Source organism: Peromyscus californicus, unplaced genomic scaffold (assembly GCF_007827085.1).
Source record: "Peromyscus californicus insignis strain IS unplaced genomic scaffold, ASM782708v3 Scaffold_6__1_contigs__length_162567912, whole genome shotgun sequence".
Taxonomy (NCBI): Eukaryota; Metazoa; Chordata; class Mammalia; order Rodentia; family Cricetidae; genus Peromyscus; species Peromyscus californicus.
This window is the reverse complement of record NW_026294584.1, coordinates 41,881,067-41,902,548: the sequence shown is the minus strand read 5'-3', so window position 1 is coordinate 41,902,548 and position 21,482 is coordinate 41,881,067. Positions and strand designations below refer to the sequence as shown.

The window sequence follows — 21,482 nt, the reverse complement described above, 5'->3', positions numbered from 1 at the left end:
TAATGAACAAAACCTCTGAAGCTGTAAGCCAGCCCTCGCTTAACTCTTATTAGAGTTGTTTTGGCCGTGGAGTCTCTTCACAGCCACAGAATCGTGACTAAGACAGTTGCTAAGGCTGGCTTCAAACTTAGGGTCCTCCTGCCTGAGCCTAGAGCTGGAATAACAAACATGTATTACACCTCCAAGTGAGAACTCACTTTTACAAGGCAGTCATTCTATCTATTAATCGGTGAATGGATTAAGCCATTCATGAGGATGGAGGCCCCTGCCGAACACTGACACAATTGCAATCTGATTTCAACATGGGTTTCGGAAGGAACAAGCTGTATCCAGACCGCAGCAAACTGAAATGTCCATCGGAGGCGTGGGGGCATGAACTGTGGTTTTCTTGTACTGACCAGTTATTCAGAAGTTAAAATGAGTGTGCTTGGAAACACAATACTGGATTTTAAAAAAAAAAAAAAACACAGTAAGTTCTCAAACGATAGGGTCACTGTGACATCACTTATGTAAAAATAAAAAGCACTCAGAGTATTGCTAGGTGTAATTTATGAGTAATATGGGGGAGAGCACATGTGTCAGAAAAATACCCACTGATTGCAGGATAGCAGCTGTGTGTTTGAAGAGAGAAAGGGGCACAAAGGGCACCGAAGCAGGTGTTCAAGGTCTTTTTGTTGTTGTTGTTGTTGTTTGTTTTAAGAATCTGATGCAAATGCAGTAAAACGTTAGCTTCTGCCGTCTCTTGGGTGGGGTAGGAGGTCCTTGTTATGTTTCTCTTTGTATTTTGCTGTCAGATTGCCATACTTCAAAACTGAGAGGAAAAAAGAAAAAGAGAACAGTGCAAAACCCCAGCAGCGCTTGACATGCGTTTACACGCGCAGCCCCTGAGAAGGGGAACCCTTCTTAGGACGGACTCCCCGGTTTCCAATGAATGCTCGCAATGTGGTTTTCTTTGCTGCAGAAACGGACACCCAAGGGGGCTTCCACCCACTCCTGCCAATTATACTACGTCCTTCTGATCTCACGGCTCATAGAAATGGACCCCATTTCCTTCATTCAGATGCAGGGTAAAAATGAGACTACAGGAAGCTGGCTGCCCCAACCACCTCAACAGCCGCAGGAGGCCCCAGTGCCTGGGTTCCAAGCCCCCCAGCTGCTTCTCTACCTAGAGGGAAGTCCTACCTAGTTCTTCCTTTAGCTTTTTTTCTTTCTCTGTCTTTCCCAGGGTTTTGCTGTAGAATCACACTTCTTAGGCATTCAGCAACTCCCATTTCCAAATGCCAATACCTGGATTCCTTTCTCATGAATCCACCCAAGCTGAAGCCTGGAACGATGTGAGTGGAGGCTTTTTATGATGTCCCTGGATTCCACCTTCAGTTCTGGTTGAAGGCATCGGGTGCTGAAAACGGTTGAGAACAGGCTCTCTGAAGACATTTCAAAACCAACCAACCAACCAACCAACCAACAAAAAACCAGGCACCAGACTGAAGCGCCTGCCAATATCCAGTGTGATGCTGAGCCGAAGGTCCCAAAGTGGTCCCTACTTTGAGAACCTCTGCCCGGAAAGACTGAGCCCTGGATTGTTTTAATGGCCCTGCAGCCTTGACATAAAGGTGTTCAAAGAGGGACTTCTTGTTCTCTCAGCAAAGGAGCCATGTCCCAGACCACCAGTCTACAGGCTCTGTTCCCATCCTGAATGCCCTGACCACGCCTCTAAAGGGCACAGCCTGCAGGATGGCTGTGCACTGACCCCAGAATCTCGAAGGGCAGAATCAGATCAGATCTGAGATGACTCATGGCTGGACAAGGCACAGACTCTGGGAAAGAAAGAGGGAAGGGATGAGAAAGGAGCCGGGGGGGGGGGGGGAGGAAGGATGGGGAGGGAGGCAAGAGTCCAGAGCAGAGATGCTGTCTAGCTGGGGTCAGCAGCTCCCCAGAACTAAGGGCACAGATGTAAGGAAAGCATCAATGACACCTGTCCAGTCCCCTACATGTGACTTCCAGCTTCGTTCAGGGGGTTCTGTGGCGTTCCCACTGTTACCCCCCACCCCAGATGCTGCTGGATCAGGCCAACTTTGGGGCAGCAGAGAGGCTTCTTAGAGTGGAGAGGGGAGGACAAGCTGGCAGGTGGGGCAGGTGAATGGAGCTGCTGATGTCAGGTCGGGGTGCGGGGTCACGTGCTATGCTTATGGGAAGTAATAACTCCAGCCGCCTTTGATGTCCCCGCTCCAGCTGGACTTCCGGGAAACCCTTAGGTCTCTTCACTGCTGCTGATTTCTCCAGCCTCTTTCTCCCAGATTCCAGATCTCAGGTGCCCTCACACCCACAAACCCATCCATCCCATGTTATAACAGCTCCCATTCTCGTGTTAGCATTGTGCCCTAGTTCTGCTGCCTGTTAGGAGGGGTGAGTCTGGGAGGGAGCCGGTGGTAGCTGAGATGCCCTACACATTCCTCTATACAGATAGTGAGGTCTACAGGAGGAAGGTGATTGGCGCAAAGCCTCTTTATCTGCATAGTCTGCAGGGCCCATATGCCCATATGGATCAGATCCCAGCCTTCAGCTTCCTGGGAAAGGGGGCACCCTGCCCAGTGCCCAAGCGGCACCTTGAGCCTCTTGAGAGGGGAAATTAGCCATCTGGAGAGATTTCTCGTGTTGCCTCTCCATTTTCCCTTTCCTTCTTGATTTCTCTTGGCCGCTTTGCTTAGCTCTGCTTATTTGCGTCCTCTGCCCAGACGTGATGTTCCACAGGTGGGGGGAGCCCTCCAGGCTCTGCCTCTCCAGCTAGTCGGCTATCCCTCCCAGCTCCTTAGGACTCAGGGACTTCGGGAGCTGCAACAGAACAGCGCCCTCTGCCTTCTTCAGGTCTCTCCACCCACTGCTCCCCAGAAGGTGGCCACCTTCTCCCCTGTGTCCTGGGCAGCAAACCTCCATACACAGATGGTCACGCAGATCCCACCTCAGAGATGACATGCATTAGGCCCAGAGCTGGGACCCACGGCCCTGTGAGGAAAGGGTTATCACCTTGTTTTGTGGATGAGGAGACAAGCCCTGGGAGGGTTCGTGGCTTTCCCGAGAGCACACAGCTAGTACAGGAAGCCTGGGATCTCTGGCTCCAGATCTGACCGACTCAGAAGGTCAGGTTCTTCCTATATACATCGGAAGCTGAAATCTTTTCTGAAAGATGGCTTCTAATAGGAACAGGTCCCGGGAGGAGCAGAACAGTGACTTGAGATACTCGCCTAAAGAGCAAGGGGCAGTCAAATGCCCAGATTGTAGACCCAGAAACCCATTTTGAGGGGTGATTCGTCCCAGGTGATGAGCGAGCTGTAAACAAGCTCACTGAAGGACGCCTCACATTATCAACCTTTCCCACCTACTGCCACCCTGCCCCAGGCTCTGCGCGCCCTTTCGGACAGGACGGCTCTGTTTTCCTAATCCGCTGGGAAAGACTGCTGTCCTCTAGAGTAACTCACAATGGAGGCTGTAAAGGGAACTACCCCACGATGACCGCACGATGCCGCCCGTGAGCCATGCACACCGTTGCCACTCGCACGCGGGGGCTGGTAGCCTAGCGATTCTGCTGTGTTTGGGGTCAGAATTGGTAAGTCCGGGAGCATCAGGGCCTGGGGTCACAAGATGAGTCAGCCCTGTAAGGTGACCCGTCGACGTCGTGCTTTCTCTGCTGATGTCTGCCTGTCTCCAAGTGGGGGCGTTTGCCCCCCACACCTATAGTCCCCGCTTCTGACCTGTGAGCTCAGCTCTCCTTCCCGAACCTCCGCAGCGCACTCCCAGCCCCACTCAAGCTCACTTGGCAGCCTTGAACTCAGCGAGGTTCACACACCCGCTCACACGCCGCCTTAGATTTGCCTCCAGTGGCTTCCGCATGGGGATAGGACCTTCTGGGGGCTTTATTTCTCAAGATCTGTGGCTTTGTTGACAACGAGATTGACACTGTACTCCTCGCCTTGGGCTGCCCCCCACCCCGCACCTGGGTGTAGAGAGTAGAAAGATAAGGAAAGGCACCGAGCCTGGCCGCCTCTGTGCTTGGGGCCTTTCAACCTTGGTGGGATGGGGAAAGAGGGGAATGAGATGGACACCCATGTGGTCACCCCTGACGGGCTGTGACTTCACCACAGCTGCAGAGGCACCCCCAACTCCGTCGAACTGGCAGAAGCCACCTACAATTGTCATTACCTGTCCTTACCACCTCTGGAAACTGAGGACCCGGTGATTTTAAATCTTTCTATGTTATGTCGGTCCTCTGCTTTTTATCTCCGCACGGCACTCACCTTTAGATAGTTCCTCTGGATTTTAACTCAGCCCTTGACTATGGACCCTCGTCAACGCACCCAAGTGGCCTCCTCTCAGGACGGTGACAGATTTCCCCCAAGTCGGCCCCTTTACTCCAGCGTGTGCAATGCCCCCTCCTCCCTCTAGAGGGCTCTGAATCAGCGGTAAGTAAAGGTATCCACTCCGTTTACATGTACAGTCAAGGGTTTTATTTGAAGGATTTGTAGTGACTCACCGGAGGAAGGAGGTAGTGGCCACTCAGGCTAAGGGAGGGCAGATGCCAGGCACCTCATCCTGGGCAGAAGCTCATCATCTTCTCATCGCATGGCTGCTGGGATCCATCCGATCAACTGTGGTTTTCCCAGTCACAGGTCTGCATACCAACAGCCAGGCCTGTCTTGGATCTCATGTCTACTCAACGCACAGGGAGGGTTGGACATACCGAGTGACAGTCCTGCGGGAGTGCCCATGGTGGCCAGCAACATCCACCCAAGTGCCTTCTCTGGCCTAGACTGGAGGCACTCTCAGTGAACATTGCGTACCAGGCAAGGGTTACAGGTAGGAGGTGACTGGGGCGCAGAAAGCCGTAGGGCAGCATTTCTCAACCTGTGGGTCACAACCCTTTTGGGGGTCACATATCAGATAACCTGCATGTCAGATATTTACATTCCAATTCATAACGGGCAAAGTTAGTTATGAAGTAGCAATGAAATAATTTTATGGTTAGGGGATCACCACAACACGAGGAACTGTACTAAGGGGTCACAGCATTAGGAAGGTTGAGAAGCACAGCTTTAGGACTTGACCCGTGGTCACCCAGCAGCACAAACATATGGCAAGGATGTGTGGATTCACCTGGTATTCTTGGGTTTGGTATGACTCACCTGGAACCCCTGGAGGTCCCCCCTGTAGACCACGCCCCCCGCAGATACTTTTTGGGGTAAGGGCTTCCTGACTACTGTCGAGAGAACAGCAAGCCCAGACCGCAAAAAGATCCAAAGGAGGCAGCTGCGGAAGGGCTGCGGGGAGATGCCGTCCCTCCCAGGCCAGGGCTTGCATCTGCAGATGGGTTCAAGGAAGAAGAGCCGGGACCTGGAGAGAAGGCAGGTGGAGGAGGGAAGTGGAAGGAGGCAGGGCCCTGGGATGCAGGCGGGCAGGTGACAGGGATCCCAGCAGCACCCACGTCTACCCACGCCATGTCAATCTCATTCTTACCTGCCGGGCGGGTAGAGAGCAGATTGGTCACGTGCCCCGATGTGCGAGGCAGCTGGAGTCTCTCTCCTCTTCTGCTCTGTGAGGATTTTATGGTCCCCTGCGATGACTGGGATTCAGCCATTGCAAGGATCTTCTGTGTCCTGGATTCCACAGCATCAGCACACCCACTTCCCCTGTAGACTCACCAAGAGCCTTCCAGAAGATGCCGTCTCTGGACACCTCTGGGCTAAGGCCTGGATTCTGGCCAGCTTCAGCAGATACCATGGTATGATGAGGAAAGGTAGAGGCTCCAAGCCAGGCCCCATTTGCACCCTCCCCCCACCTCCACTGTCTTAAACAACTTTGGTGATCCTTGCTCCAGGAATGAAGGTAGGAAAGCTTTCCAGGAGCCCTGCTCCCCAGGAGCCTGGGTCTTTCCCACTCTACCTGGAGGTCCCTGAGGCCTTAGCCAGGGAGCAGAGAGGTCCCAGCGGGGTGAACATGGAGGGACTGTTGATTGGATGGTTCTGCTTCTCAGCCAAGTCCCAGCTCAGGTCGGCCCATGTTTTGCATTTCCTGAAGGGAGTCAAGGAAGAGCTGTCTACCTGCCAAAGCAACAGAGCTCATTAGCAGAGGCTGCCTGAAGACGCCCGCCGCCCAGCTCAGCAGCTGTCCAGGGTAGGGAACAGAATGTAGGATGAGACAACCTGGGGCAAACTGCAGAGAAGGGCCTGGGGACAAACATGGCTGTAAGGTTCTGAGGGCACCTTTGTAAGAGAGGTCTATGTTGCCTTCCTGTTGGGGGCGGGGAGCTGTGCTCACTCTTGGGAGGAAGAGGAGGGGAATCCTCCCCTACCCTGCTGAGCAGGTGGACCTCCCCTCTGGATGCTCACTTTGGGAGCCCCAAAGCTGGAGGGGACTCCAGGGCCACAGGCATCTCCCTGTGGGCTTGCTGTCTTGCACAGGCTGGAGAACTGCTGTGGGAGACCCCTGGCTCCAGCTGCTCGCAGCTTTGCCTGGCCTACCCCCTCCCCACCCCCAACCCCCATAACATGGTCCCCGGGAAACCCCTGGATCCTGTTCCCCAGCTCTCTCCTGCCTTCCTTGCCTGGCTGCAGCTTGTGCCAGAACAAGCAGGAGGGAGGATGGGGAAGGGAAGTCTATGCTTCTGATGGGTTTACACTGAGTCACACCAGCTTGGAATTCAGGCCATCGGGCAGGCTGGTAAGGACTGTCATGGGAAGGGAGTGTGGCAGCCCCTGCCCCTCTCACATGCACCTTGCCCCTGAGGACACTCTGGCATTGACTGTGTCTTCCCCCACCCTTTCCAAGGCTTCTCCCGATTCTTTATTTCATAAGGTCATTCCCCCAGTGCTTGCTACAAGCCTGCACGGTGCTGCAGGCTTTCCCTGTGGGGATGCCCTTGTTCCTATATGAGGAAATGAAAATCCAGCTCCAGGGAAAAATCCCTCTGGGTCCTCCCGGGTCTCCTGTCTCATTCCTCAGCACATTGCTGGGTCTTCAGAAGCCTCTAGCTCAGCAGTTCTCAACCTGGCAGGTCACAACCCCTTTGAGGGGGGTCCCATATCAGATATCCTGAATATCAGATATTTACATTATGATTAATAACAGTATCAAAATAACATTTATGAAGTAGCAATGAAAAAATGTTATGGCTGGGGGTCGCCACAACATGAGGAACTGTATTAAAGGGTCGCAGCGTTAGGAAGGTTGAGAACCAATGTTCCAGCTGCTTCTCACCACCTCTTCAAGACATGACCTACCACCTCCTCACAAGATCCCTGTTTCTACACTTGCTGTCCAGAGTCCCATCTCCACAAAGTGACCAGAGCCACCCTCTAAAGACATCCTTTTAACAGGGTAGCTCAGTTGGTAGAGTACTTGCTTAGCGTGCACGAGGCCCTGGGGTTTGGCCCTCTGCACTACCGAAACTGGGTGTGTTGGGGTACACCTATAACCCTAGGTTGGGAGGCCAGAGGATCAAAACTTCCAGGTGAAGGTGACCTTTAGATACATAGGGAGTTCAAGGTTGGTTTGGGATATATAACATCCTTCCTCAAAAACTGAACAAAGCAAGGAAAAAAAAAAAACCCAACCAAGCAAAGACCCATTGTGTCTCTGTGTAAATCTTTCCTCAGTATCTTTCAATCTCAGTTCCCAAACCCCACCACAGAAGCAACCAATGAGCCCAATCCCACCCACCCCTGCCGCCCCTCTCACCTCACCCCTATCACCTGGTCCCTTCTTTTCCAGACACACTGGCTTCCTTGCTTTCTGTGACAGTGTCAACTGTGTCTCGGCCTCGGGGTCCTTGAACATGTTGTCAGTTTACCTGGATGATCTATCTTATCCTGCATAGCCCAGGTCTAGGCCTCAGTCCTCCCAAGGTCTCTTCTCAAATGGAGACTTTCTTAAAGAAGCTATGATGACTAATTTTATGTGTTAACTTGACTGAGACGCGGAGTGTCTAACTATTTGGTCACTGTATTGAATGTGTCTCCAAGGACATTTTTAAAGATGAGATTAACATTTGTATTAATAGGTCCATAAAACAGTTGCCTAATGTGAGTGGGTCTCATCCAGTCCTCAAAGGCCTGTAGTGTGGTTTGAGTATAAAATGTCCTCCATGGGAGGGAGAGAGAGAGAGAGAGAGAGAGAGAGAGAGAGAGAGAGAGAGAGAGAGAGCAGGAGAGGAGAAAAGTATAGCCTTGAATGAGGACCTATGGAGAAGATGGGCTGATATTTAATTGCTCCACGTATTTGGACCTCAGAGTGCTGGTAAAGGAGTTGTGGAGAACAGGATATGTGGGAGGACAAGGGCTCAGATGGCAAGGCCAAGACACCATTAGCCGAAAACAGAGCTCTTGGGCAAATGAGAAATGTGTGTTCCCATGGCTAGTACCCCTGTCCAAGAACTGGAGACACAGCTCTACTCTGAGCTAGATTGGGGGAGCAGGACCCCACAAGTGGCTCTTCAGAGACAACCGTGGCTTCCCTCTCTCCAGCACATATCAGAGAAGTCCCCAAGTCCTGCCTCCAAAGGCTGCTCAGCTTCCTACTTCCTGCCATCAGTCCCCAACCCCCACTTATCAGCCCACCTGCCCTGACAGTGGCCCTATACCCTCTAGGAATAAGATGTCACCTTCCCAGTTCCCTCCTGAGACCCGGCAAACATAAAACCATGAGCTGGCATGTGGAAAGAGGTTCTCAGTGACCCCCTTCTGCTCCAGCTTCTCCCATACTGGTCAAGCCACTGGTCTAAGTTCTGGAAAGCGCTTACCTTAGGCCTCTTCCCTGAAGATCCTAAGAGGTAGGATAAGCAAGCCTTATCCTACTAGGCAAGTATTTATGCCCTAGTGAGGCAGGGTCTAGGGAGGCTGGCTCTCCCTGTGGCTCCAACACCCAACCATAGCTTTGACTCTTCTGCTTGGCACCTTCTTGCTCAGACAGAAGCTGTCCCACGGGAGCACTGTCCCCCTCTAAGTCAGCCCCGTGCCCCATCCTTTCTACAGGTCTCCACTCTTCCCTCAGAAACTCCATCACCACCCTCCCTCCTTTTCCCGGTCCAAGCCCTCCCTTGTTGCCCCACCAACCCCACCTGCTTGCAGAAACTTCCCTTGGCTACCTTAATCCCTTCCCCAGAATCCCAGTAGCAGTGAAATCCATTCATCACTAGGTAGACATCACCTGAGTGCCCGCACTTGCATGCCCTGTGCTGAATACAGTGGACAGAGAAACGAGCCCCCTGAGACCTTGCCTGCCAGGGGCTTCCAGATGAGAAGGCCAGTGTGGACATCTCTCCCTGGGTGCTGGGATCACCTCCCACAAACCATTCTGCAGCCATCTGAGCAACCGCTCCTGGAGCTGGCCCATCCTCCCATTCTGCTCTCTACTCCTGCACAAGTAATGATGGGACCAGGCAGGTGTCTGTAGGTAAATGGTGGAGGACAGACCTAGTGCTGGAGGAACCCGGGAAGCTGAGACTCTCTAAGATGGATGGGATGAGGGAGGGGAGCCTGGGAAGCTTTTCCAAGGTGGTCTGTGCAGCGTGGGGAAGTGAGAGGTGGATGGGGACAGGGGTGTGGAGACAGAATGGACAGCAGCACAAAGGCTCTCAGACAGACTTCCCCAAAGCTTGGTGTTCTGGCCAGCAAATGGTTTTGTGGCTCTTCCAGTGAGCCATAGATCATCTCTGAAGGGTTTTGAGCAGGGAAGTGAAAAGGGACAGGCTGCTGGTGAGTAATAGCTTTATAGTAATCTGATGAGCAGCAATGGGGCACAGATTGACCTAGGTGGGTGGGGCAAAGAGACTGGGTTGCAGCCAACTTCAGATATAATAGCCAAGAAAGGACAGGGTACAGATTATCTGCTAGGTGGGGAGAGGGGTCCCAGGGACAAGGGCAGGGGCCTGCCCCAAGAGAATAATAAGGTGGCTAGATCGTATACCATAGGCAGTCCAATTTAATAAGAGGATGTTAAGGACCCATGATGTACAGAGATAAGCAATATCGATGTCAGTTTTCAAGATGCAGGATTTGATAATGAGGATGGTATGTGAAGGGCAAAAGTGACCGGAGGAAGCAGAAATAGAAACTAGAGAGGGGAGGAGGCATGCTGTCTTCGGGGCGCAGGTCCCTCACTGTGTTACCTCCACCACTCCAGGATGGTTTTCCCAGCACTGTTCCCCTGCCTAAGATGACAAAGTGTAACAGGACAGCCATGAAGCCTGCAGCCCCACCCTGAGGGAGGTCCTCAGAGCCGTGCCTTAGCCCACACAAGGGGAAGGATGCGCACCAAGCAGGGCCTAAGCCCAAGGGTTTCACTTAGCTCTGAACACTGTGCGAGTGACCTTGCGTGACTCCGTGCTCCTCTAGCCACGCACTGGCCACACTTAACTATAAAACAGGAATGCTTCTGCCTTCCAAAGGGGAAGTATGTCCATCCCCCAACGGCACACTGCCGCTGCATCTCTACTTTCTTATTCCTTCATTTCTGAAGTCTCAAGGTCAAACTTCTAAATGCCTTTTGAAGCTACCCGTTTGTCTCTGGCCACCCCACTCCCACCCCCTTCCCTACCCCCCGCCCTGCCCTGAGGAAGACCTAGTGCTCTTGGGATCTCTGGGACTAGAGACCCCCCACTGGCCCACTCCACGGGAGCCCTCTCTCCTTCAATCCCCCCAAATTTAAATGCAAACCTGCTTTTCTCCCTCCACCACCTAAGAAATCCTTAAGTGGTTTCTGGCCACTCTTAAACGGAAATCACATCTGATCACCTGCCTTCTCCCCACGCGTCTCCTGTGTCAATCTCCTCCTCTCTCTGGATGCTCCAGCCTTATTGGCATGCCTCCAGTTCCTTGAACACTCCAAGCTCGCCTCGGGGTCTTTGCCCTTGCTGTCCCCTCTGCCGGGGACCATGTCCCTCCCACTTCCCTGGGTGACTCCAGCACAGCCTGCAGCAGGGAGCTTAATTATCACTCCCTCTAAGAGACCTTCCCAGAGCACCCAAATTAAACTGACTCTGTTAGTCCAGCGCAGAGCGCCCTGTGCTTCTTCCCTGAGCTTTCCTCTCCTTTTGCAAATAAATATGCATGGCAGTGGTTCCTTTGTTGGTGGACTTAATGTCTGTCTGTCCCTCTGGACTAGATCCCCGAGGACAGAAGGCTTGTCTGTCTTACTAGCAGCTGTACACTCAGCACTCATAATTAGTGTTGACAGAATGGAAGGAAAGGTGCATTGAACGAGGAAGGCTGGAAGCAAAGAAGGACAAGGCGGGGAGGGTGGTCTGTGTCTTTGGACCTCCAAAGCAGACCCTCAAAATGGCTGTGCTGGTGACAATGTCCTAAACAGAAGGACTCTGCCCGGTTAACTGAAGCCTAAAGGTGGGTTTCTGTTGACCAGAAAGGCAGATCTCTAAGGCAGTTTCTGTTTACCAGGAACCTCCCTTAATCCCATCCCAGGAAGGTCAACTACTTTGGACATGACATCTAGTTCCGAACAGCCTGTATGAGCTCAAAGACCATCCCCTGCTAACTGTCATAAAATCTGCTTGCTTTTCTGACATTCTGCTTCTCTCTGGCCCCTGAACCCCACCCCAAGAAGTAGCCTTGGCAGTTTGATCCCCAACAGACCTTTCTTTCTACCCATGCAGTGATTCAGTTCAGTGGTTTCACTGAGCCCTCCATTGTAGTCTGGTGGCAGGATCTCTGGGTTGAGCTTCTGTGACTCTTCTAAGATTTGGTGGACAGAAAGGGTGGTTGACCAGAGTCTGCAGGGGAATTTGTCCTGAACTGCCCATCCCTCACCACCCTCTCCACAAGGACAAACAAAGCAAGGCACAGGCTCCATCCTCAAAGGTGGGTGCTTTCTGTCCACTACTTCCTGGTCATACGAAGAGGCAGAAGAGAGGGGATCGGGCAGAAGTGTGACCAAGAAATCAGCCAGAGAAGGTCATTGTCAACACAGACAAGCCACTAGACTTCAGGCAGGACCATGAGCAGACACAGAGAGGCTTTGTGACAAATGAGCAAAGCTGGGCAGAGGGGCAGGGCAGAACCTTGTCTCGGTGGCTGGTTCGGACCCGTGTCTTGTTTTGCGAACCAGGCTGCTGCCCACGGAGAGAGATTCTCATTGTTCATGGCCCTTGCAAGTGGAAGTGGATACTACAGCGATCAGCCAGAGAGCCCCCCCTTTAAGGGCCACATCTTCCTGTTGTAACTGTGATTAACGGCAAGTGAGTGACCCTTCCCTCCCTGAGAGCTCTGGGAGAGGGTTCTTCCAATGGGCATATGATTTGTTTGTGCGATGACTGGGATGTGGTTTGTTCCCACCAAAAGCTCTGTTCAAGTTTGGTGGCTTTGCTGGGAGGAGGGACCTTTAACAGGGATTCATGCCTTTCTCTTGAGACTGGGTGAGGACACTTGAGAGTCCGGTCGCAAGGCCGGTCCACCCCTCTGTTCCCTCCCTGCCTCCCACAAGCTCAGCCACTTGCACTTTCTACTCTACCTCCAGAAACACATGGCTCTCACCAGAAACTGAAAAGATGGTAGCATCTTGCTCTTGGCCTTGTAGAACCATAAGCCAGAGTAAATGGATCTTCTTTATAAATGATCTGTCTTCAGACATTCCATTACGGCAGCACAAATCAGACGAGACACTGTGTAATTTCGTTTTGTGATTTCGTCACCTGGTGAGTGACTCATCTTTCTTCAGTTTAGCTTCATGTTTCTTGATTTGTCACCTGCCTGGCAACAAGTTGTTCCTTGTCATTTTCTCTGTGGAGTATTTGTTTTCGTTAGTTCACGTTAAAATAGAAATATTTCTTACTTGAGTGTTCCGCGCTAATTTTTAGGCCAGTATTTATATTCTTTTTTATCAGCTCAGTAATAATATTTTCCAGACCTATTACAAGTTCTCATTGTCTTCACGGTTTCATTAGCCATAAAATGAAACTAAATAGAGTAACAGTTGTTTAATTTAACATATGAATCTTATTCTTGTTCTGAAAATAATTTAGATAAAAATAACGTTGTGTACACTGAATGGTGATGAATTGAGACAGTGCCGTTTATAGAACTCCATTCTATTGATATCTTTAGCGTTCCTTTCTTTCTGATGATAATGAAAATCCAACCCCCCATTTCCCGTTCCACCTACTTAAACTCACGTGGGGGAATTGGACTGGGAGGGAGGGGAGGGGCCTCCAATCTTGAAGACTGTCGGCTCCCACTGGGGCTCTCCACATCAAAAGGGGGGTATGGACATTTTCTCCTGGATGCCCTGAGTCCCATGGATAAATGTGTTAGAGGATCTGACTTCAAGAAAAAGACCTTTCTAGAAGGTCAATCGCTCCCTCATTTCAAGTACAGATGAGGAATGTCGGCAGCACCCTCTGAACTTGGAGGGGAAAAGAAACCCCAAACTGCACAGCTGGTGACCATGTTGCACCCTGGGAGTGGTCCTGGGGATCCTGCTACCAGGCCTGGAGCGGTCCTCAGAGATGGCCTCCAGCTCTGCAGACAAGTAGCCCAAAGCTGGTTCGAACAAATGCAAACAGAGCTGTGGGAGCTGGAGACCTCGGAGTAGGGGAGCAGGAGCCAAGGGCTTGAGCAGGCTTTTTGGGTTTTTTTTTTTGGTTTTTCGAGACAGGGTTTCTCTGTGTAGCTTTGTGCCTTTCCTGGAACTCACTTGGTAGCCCAGGCTGGCCTCGAACTCACATAAATCTGCCTGGCTCTGCCTCCCATGTGCTGGGATTAAAGGCGTGCGCCACCACCGCCCGGCTTGAGCAGGTTAGGAAGGGGTCTTCTCCGGAGGATTTCACTCTCTAGGCTGTGCTCTCTGCATTACGACACAACACACAGCAACGGCAACTTGAGGGTCAGCAGCAGGACTCTGGGTAAAAGCACTTGCCCCCCAAGCCTGACAACCCGAGTTCAGTCCTAAAATCCTCATGGTGGAAGGAGAGAAGCGACATCCAGGAGTTGTCCTCTGACCTCTACATGCATACCATGCACAAGTGTGCACACTCACACATGCAATATATAAATGTTAAAAAAAACCCTAAAAACAAAAAACAAAACACAAAACAACACAAACAAACAAGCAAAACAGCCGCAATGCAACCTAAGGAGGGAAGGGTTGATTTTGGCTCACAGCTAGAGGGTACCGTGCACCACGGTGGGGAAGGCTTGGCGGCGCGAGCGTGAGGTGGCTGGACACAGTGAGGCTGTAGACATGAAGGACAGAGAGAAGAAAGCTAGTGGTGAGCTCACATGGTCCTTTCTAGCCAGTCCAGCCCGCTGGCCCGTGAGTGAGGCCACCCGTAAGTAGCGCTGATCTACTGACATCAGCTAACCCAACCTAGAAACTACTTTACATGTATCCCCAGATGTTTCTCTCTTAAGTGATCCTAGACCCTAACAAGATGTCACTCAACATGAACCACCATACCCTCCACATAGTGACCTCATCCCAGGCTGGTGGGAAGTCCTCTGGTGACCACCACTGCTTCCTGGGCTGGGATTCCCAACATGGCAGCAGGCAGGTGCTGGACAAGGCTATCTGGACTCAGAAAGTCCGTCTTGACACTCTTCTACCCTCGGCCTAGGAGTGCCCACTTCACCAGGACCTAGACCAGCACATCCTGGGTGCCCAGATGGGAAGCCATGACTCTGACTCTACAAAGGTTTCATTTAGACTTGAGGACCAATGCACAGGTTCCTATAAAGCCCCAGAGACAATCCCTTTGTGGCCACTCTGTGCCCCCCCCTTGTCCTGATTGTCGTCTCTATGTCTTTTCTCTTCTACCCCCACCTCTGTCTCTATTTTTACTTCCCCCAAACAAACCTCCTGGGGGCAGGGGGACAATTAAATAAAGCCACAGCGGGGAAAGGCAGCAAGAAAAGTGAAAGGAAGAGTGTTTTGTACCCAATTCCCATCCAGGGCTATAGAATGGGAAGGCCAGGGTTGCCCTGGGAGGGGAGGCTGGAGGAGAGCAAAGCCAGTGTGTACCAGCACCAGACTTTGACTATGACACCAGGAAAAGAAACCCGGACTCGCAGATGTGGTGAGGAGAGTCTGTTTGGCATCAGGAATAATCTTGATGGCTGAGTCAGAACAGAACTGGCAAAAGCTGGAGCCAGGCTCACACTGCCAGCCACTAGTCACTCGTACTGGACTTGAGCAACAAAACACAGGGAACACCAGTCTCCTATCGTAGGGTAATGGCAGCACAGGACTGCAGTTGGTGAGAGAAGGGGACCACACAAGGTGAGGCAGGCAGTTTTGCTTAGACTTCTACCAGGGCGCTTTTCAGGTGAGTGCAGGGCTACTGGTATGGAGCAAACTGGAGAGTCAAGATGGCTTGTCGGGATGAATTCTCCCCTCCCCCATTCTCCTGAAGAAGTTCTAACTCCCAATACCTCTGTGCATGACTACCTTTAGAGATAAGACCTTTAAGACTAATGATTAGATTAAAATAAGGGTCTTGGTGGGGGCACTATTCCAATGTGTTCTTTAAAAAAACATCATTGTACATATATACATTGTACATGGTTCTGTGTTGCATAAGGATTCGTTCACACATTGAGTACAAGTCCTCATGCCTCTCCTCTCCCCTTCTCACGCAGTCTGTGTTCTGTGTGAGCACACATGTGCTCATGTGCACATGCCAGAGGCTAATGTTTTCTTCCTCTTGCTTTCTACCCTACTTTTTGAGGCAGAATCTCTCACTGAACCCGAAACTTTCCAACGCAGCAAGACTGGCCAGCCAGCAAACCCCAGGAATGCTCCTGTCTCTGCCTTCCCAGGGCTGCAATTACAGATGTGCAGTGCCTCCCCCAGCTGTTTTATGTGGGGTCTGGGGATCCTCACATGTACGCAGCAAGCACTTAACCAACTGAGCTGCTGCCTCAGCCCACAGTCTGAGGGGGTTTGTTGTTGTTTTAGTGATTATCGATACATGATCTGACTGTGTAGCTCTTGCTGGGCTTGAACTCACAGAGATCTGCCTGCCTCTGTCTCATGAGTGCCTACATTAAAGGAATGTGCCACCTCACCCAGTGACAACCTGTGTTCTTTATCAGAGAATATTCTCTTTGGGAGCTACAGATAAGCGCCTGGTTTCCTACCTGTAGCCCTCAGAGCTGCGAGAGAGACTGAGGGCCCTATAGCAGCCCTGGTGGGTAAGTGGTTGAGGGCTGGGTCGCTATGCAAAGAGAAGACTCCTTAAAGTCTGGGATAGGAGAACAGAACAGGGTCACCACAGTTCATGCAGGAGCTCAGGTAAGCCCAGGGGCTGGGGTGAGGTGGGGGATGGGTAGTAAGACCTCAGGAGGTACTTGGAGCAAGCCTTCTGGAGTGATCCTAGGAAGACCTCACCTTTAGAACAACAACTCTACCCCTAGGGCAAATGCTGTACTGCGGGGTCATAGGAAAGAGGGGACTTTCAGCCCTCCAGGATCAGTGTCTATCAGAGTAAAATTCAATATATTTTAAAGGAAGAGAGTATAAAATATATTTGCTATTGGACATTATTCACAGTGTCCAGAAGATCACGACAATATCTTAGACATAAGAAATGGGAATATGTAACCTATGGTTAAGAATAATCAACTCACAATTGTAAAGCAATAGAAACAAGTCCTCAAGTGAGAGAGATGTTAGAATTAGTAAATACAGCTCTTACAAAGTTTAGGGATTTACAAGTAGAGGATACATACATGAGCGCATACAGAAATTTCCACAGAAAAATGTTAACTATCCTCGAAGATGACTCAGTGGGCTAAAGTACCGTCCACCAGGTCTGGAAACCTGAGTTCAATTCCCAGGACCCACACGGTGGAAGGAGAGAACCTACTCCCACAAATTGTCTTTTGACCTACACACACACACACACACACACACACACACACACACACACACACATACACACACACACACACACAACCTTATCAGGATCTTGAAAACTAAAAACCAGAGGGAGCAGGGCCACACTAACACTACTGATTATGGCTGACTTCTCAAAGGCGATAACGAGGAGGAAGCAATGAAACATCTTTTGGGGCTTGAAAGAAAACAAACGCCCTTCCCCTTGAATAACCCGTCAACTCCAAATTATAGATCTACTGAAGATGTTTTTCAAAAACAAAGGATTAAACTTTTAGAAATATAAACATCGAGAGAATTCATTCTCAGGCAGATATCCATGTCAACACTGATAAAGGAAGTTCTTCAAGCTGAATGGAATCGATACCAGATAGACATTGGGATCGTACAGGAAGAAGAAAGAACACTTGAAGTTAAATACATGGGTAAATGCCAAAGGCTATTATTTTTCAATTTGTTAATTGTTTTAAAGACAACTGTAATGCTGGACATATAAAATATATACAAGTCAAATTCCTGGGGCTGGAGAGGTAGCCCAATGGTTAAGAGCACTTTCTGCTCTCCGGGAGGACCCGGGTTTGGTTTCTATAGCAGCCACTGCAACTCTAGTTCCAGGGATCCAATGCCCTCTTCCAGCTTGCATAACACATGTGGTGCACCTCTTCTGGCACCATGTAATACATACACGCATGTGGTGCACATAAATCCATAAAGGTGCACACACACACACACACACACAAATACACACATACACACCACATACACAAATAAAAGTAAATAAGTCTTAAAAGAAATCAAATGTATGGCAATAATAGCAAAAAGGATAAGGAACAGCAACGATTCCACAATCCACAATAAATGCTACATTTTCTAGAAAGTAGTAGCACAGTAAGTGGGCTGACTTGATTGTTAAGGAAGTGGATTCTACCACGTACTGATAGCTGTATTAGCATGAGAAATGTTGAGGACATTATGCTAAATGGACAAAGCCAGGCACAATTCAATCTACCTGACGCTATTTCACAGGTAAAACCATTGTGACAGAAAGGTCAGTGGTGGCCTAAGGCCAGGGGTTGGAAGAAGGCCTAGATTATAAAAAGATACTAAGAAATTGTTTAGGGAGATGTCTGGTGATAGTTTTCGTCAGCATGACAGAAGCTAGGGTCACGGGAGAGGAGGGAGCCTCAGCTGAGGAAATGCTTGCCTCAGACTGGCGTGTGGGCATGTCCGTGGGAACATTTTGCCGATTGTTGGTTAATGTGAGAGGGCCCAGCCGCTGTGAGTAATGCCATCTCTGGGCAAGTGGTCCTGGGAGATAGAAGAAAGGTCGCTGAATGTGAGCCTGGCAGGCAGCCAGGAAAAGCGTTCCTCCACAGCCACTGCCTCAGTTCCCGCCTTGAGCTCCGGGCCTGGCTTCCCCTGATGAAGGACTGCAAACCTGTAAGCCAAATAAGCTGCTTCCCCCATGCTGGTTTTGGTTTGTGTTTTATCACAGCAACAGAGAAGCGGACAGGACAAGATGGAACAAAACTATATCACCAAGGTGATGGGGTTGTGTGCGCACACAATTACTAAAAATATCAAACTCAACAAGTGAACTTTATTGTGTATAAAGTATACCTCGGTAACGCAAAACCAGAAGATCTGGCTAAGAATATGAAGAACATAGACTATTGATAAAGGGAAATCAGGTTGGACTGGGAGACTATGATTGCGCACCCCAGGACTTACAGCCCCAGTGGGAGCAATGTGGTGGTGGCACACGGCGGGGGAGGCGGGGAGCTATGTCCAGGTGAGGAGGAGGAATGAGTCCTTCCTCTCGGCCCCGCCCCATGGTGTGCTCTTGCTAGTTGTGTTACTATAGTCTTGCTAACAGCCCCAAAGCCCTCTGCTCCTGCAAGTTCCTGGTGGCCACTCTGTTCCGCCCACACTGGCCTTCTTCTGGTTCATCAGACTAATATGACATGCTGGGCTCTTTGCTGCTGTTCCCCTCGCCCAGAATGCTCTTCTCTCAGCCCCAGGTTACTACCTTACCTCATCCAGGTTTTTGCTCAGTTCTCAATTTCTCAACAAGGGGTCCACAGATACTCTACGGGACTCTACGCCCTTACCTGGCTTTATGTCTCTACTTTTCATTTTGGTCTTGCTAAATTACTTTATGCTGGGTTTTTATCTCCCCCGCTCCTTTTTTGAGATAGGGCCATCCTCTGTAGGCTGATCTGGTCTAAAACTTAGTAATCCCGCTCCTGCTACCCAAGTGCCAGAACTCCAGGCATGAGTCAGTACCATCAGCTTATGATTTGCTTATTTCTGAGGTCCAGCATTGTCTGTGTCTACTGTTGACTATAAGCTTACGAGAACAGATGAGTAGAATGTCTTTTGCCCAGTGTTCCCTTGAATTTTATTTGTAGAAGGCTTTTAGCTATGAACTGCATGTGGCCTTTAACTGAGAACTGCACTTGGCCTTTGTCGGTTTAATGGGTAGTTGGCATTTTCTCCCAGTTTGTGGCTTTTGATTTCTCCCTTCTTCTTGTGATTCATTTGATGAATGAGGCCTCTTTGCCTTTTTTTTTTTTTTTTTTTTTTTTTAGATTGAGACAAGGACTCACTATGTAGCCCTGGCTGTCCTGAAACTCACAGAGCTCCGCCTGCCCCTGCCTCCACCTCCTGAGTGCTGGGATTAAAAGTGTGCACCACTACGCCCAGTAGAGAGCTTTACTTTTAACATGGTTGTTCTGTGTCTGGATTAGAGAATCTCTCACTGTCCAAGTTCATATAATCTGTTATCTTCTAAAACTTGTCTAGTTTTGTCTTTTAAATGAAAATATTGTATATATCTGGAATTGGGTTTTATGAAGGGTGAGAGGTATGACAGAAATTTCATTTTTTCCCACAGTAGATAACCGGTTCCACTCCATTTACTACACAGTTCCATCTGACCCAACAAATCTGCATTGCCCCTCCTTGCCAAGGGTCAAGTCTCCACGTTCCCAGTTCCCTCTCCTGTCTGGACCCACTCTGCACCACACTGTCCGAGTCAGGGCAGTACTAACATACTTCATGACTTTGGGCAGGCCATTCTTCCAAGTTCATTTTCTATGACTGGCTTAAAGTTTTTATCCAATACATAAATCACTTAATACCTTTAGAATAGAACACATAGGTATATATGATTCCATAGATATCGAACTAGATAGATATGTTTATTATGAAAAGCTTAAAAACCAGGCTATCAAACAAACAGTTTAAGCAGATGTTTCAAGGTGAATTTACAGATTTATATTTTTGAAAGACAGAATGGCTATGTCTCTGCTAACAGCAATTATCCCTGGTTGGTGAAACTGTGGATGCTTTCTATTGTTTTCTTGGTCTTTATCTCTGATTCACAAATTTTCTACCATGAACATAGATTATTTGTCATGAGGGGGAAACTAGCTTTGTAATTATTTTTAGGTAATGGTGTGTGACTATTAAAAGGGAACAGGAAAGCTCTGTGAACATTCCAAGCCCTCTGTCCCGGCTCTTCTGAAATATAATAACAAATAATAAATGTTGGGAGTGATGGAGACGCTAACTGCCCTGATCTGATCGTCACACGAGGTATACATACATCAAAACATCAGACTGCATCCACAGACATGGTCAACTGTGTGTCAATCAAAAATAACGTGAAACTGGGCCAGGGAGATGGCTCACCAGACACAAGAGAGCTGTATAAACAAGAGGACTTGAGTTATAATCTTCAGGACGCATGCAAAATGCGGATATGGTGGTGCCTATAACCTCAGAGCTGCAGGCGCAGAGACAGGAGGACCGCTGGAGCTTGCGGTCCCTCCCCCAAGAAAAAAGCTACAAAAGGAAAGGGGCTGAGGCAGTCAGGCAGCTGGTGGGGCAGAGCCTATAATCAGGAGGCCCGCGCTTTTATGTGGCTCCTGGGAGAACACAGCCTTGGCTAGAGGAAGCACAAGGAGGAGCTGGCTTGGGGGCCAGAGGACATGGTAAACTGGCATTTGGAGGAGATGACTTGGAGGGCAGGAGGAGAGTCTGGCTCAGAGCTGAGGGAGTAGGGCCTCTCAGACCACCTGAATTGAGGTTGGAGGGTCTGGGAGCTCAAGGGAGCACTGGAGTGGGAGGGGCCAGAAAGGAGAGCAGCCCGGTAGCCAATCAGGAGGAGTTAGAGGGAAGTAATGGGGGCTGGGTAGAAGAGGAAGGAGGAGGAAGAGGATAGGAGATGAGAAGGAAAAGGGGTGGGGGGGTAGAGGGAAGAGTAGTGGAAGTAGGAGGAGGAAGGGGAAGGAAGGAAGAGAGAAGGACAGGCGAAAAGGGAGCGTGGAAAACTTGGGTCTTGGGTGGGACAAGAAAGAGGAGGGACGCTACCTGAGGGGGTTCTGGGGATGACCCTGCAATGGACCCCGTGAGCGTAATCCAGGCCGAAGCAGAGCTTGAGGAAGGGCATAGAGAAGACAGCACTGGAACCCAGGGAGAATGTTTTTTCTAGAAGTTTCTAATCAAGGGAAAGGAGGCAGAAAGATCGCCTGCAGCAGCAGCAGAGGGAAGTGAGGCTTCCACGGAGCCTTGTGCACAGGCTGTGG

General features: G+C 50.1%; 1 long non-coding RNA gene across 5 annotated transcripts in view; it reads right to left on the bottom strand.

Annotated features, from left to right (window-relative positions):
• Positions 1 to 21,482, bottom strand: part of LOC128098905 (uncharacterized) — a 47,193-nt gene that overhangs the window by 1,342 nt on the left and 24,369 nt on the right. For 2 of the 5 annotated variants that reach the window (XR_008214379.1, XR_008214382.1), the window contains 2 exons: positions 1,183 to 6,092; positions 1 to 811 (listed from right to left, as the gene is read on the bottom strand). The exon at positions 1 to 811 is cut by the window's left edge and continues 1,342 nt beyond it. This is a non-coding gene — a long non-coding RNA (uncharacterized LOC128098905). The remainder of the gene's footprint in view (positions 812 to 1,182; positions 6,093 to 21,482) is intronic. The other 3 variants (XR_008214383.1, XR_008214381.1, XR_008214380.1) reach the window with 3 other exon arrangements.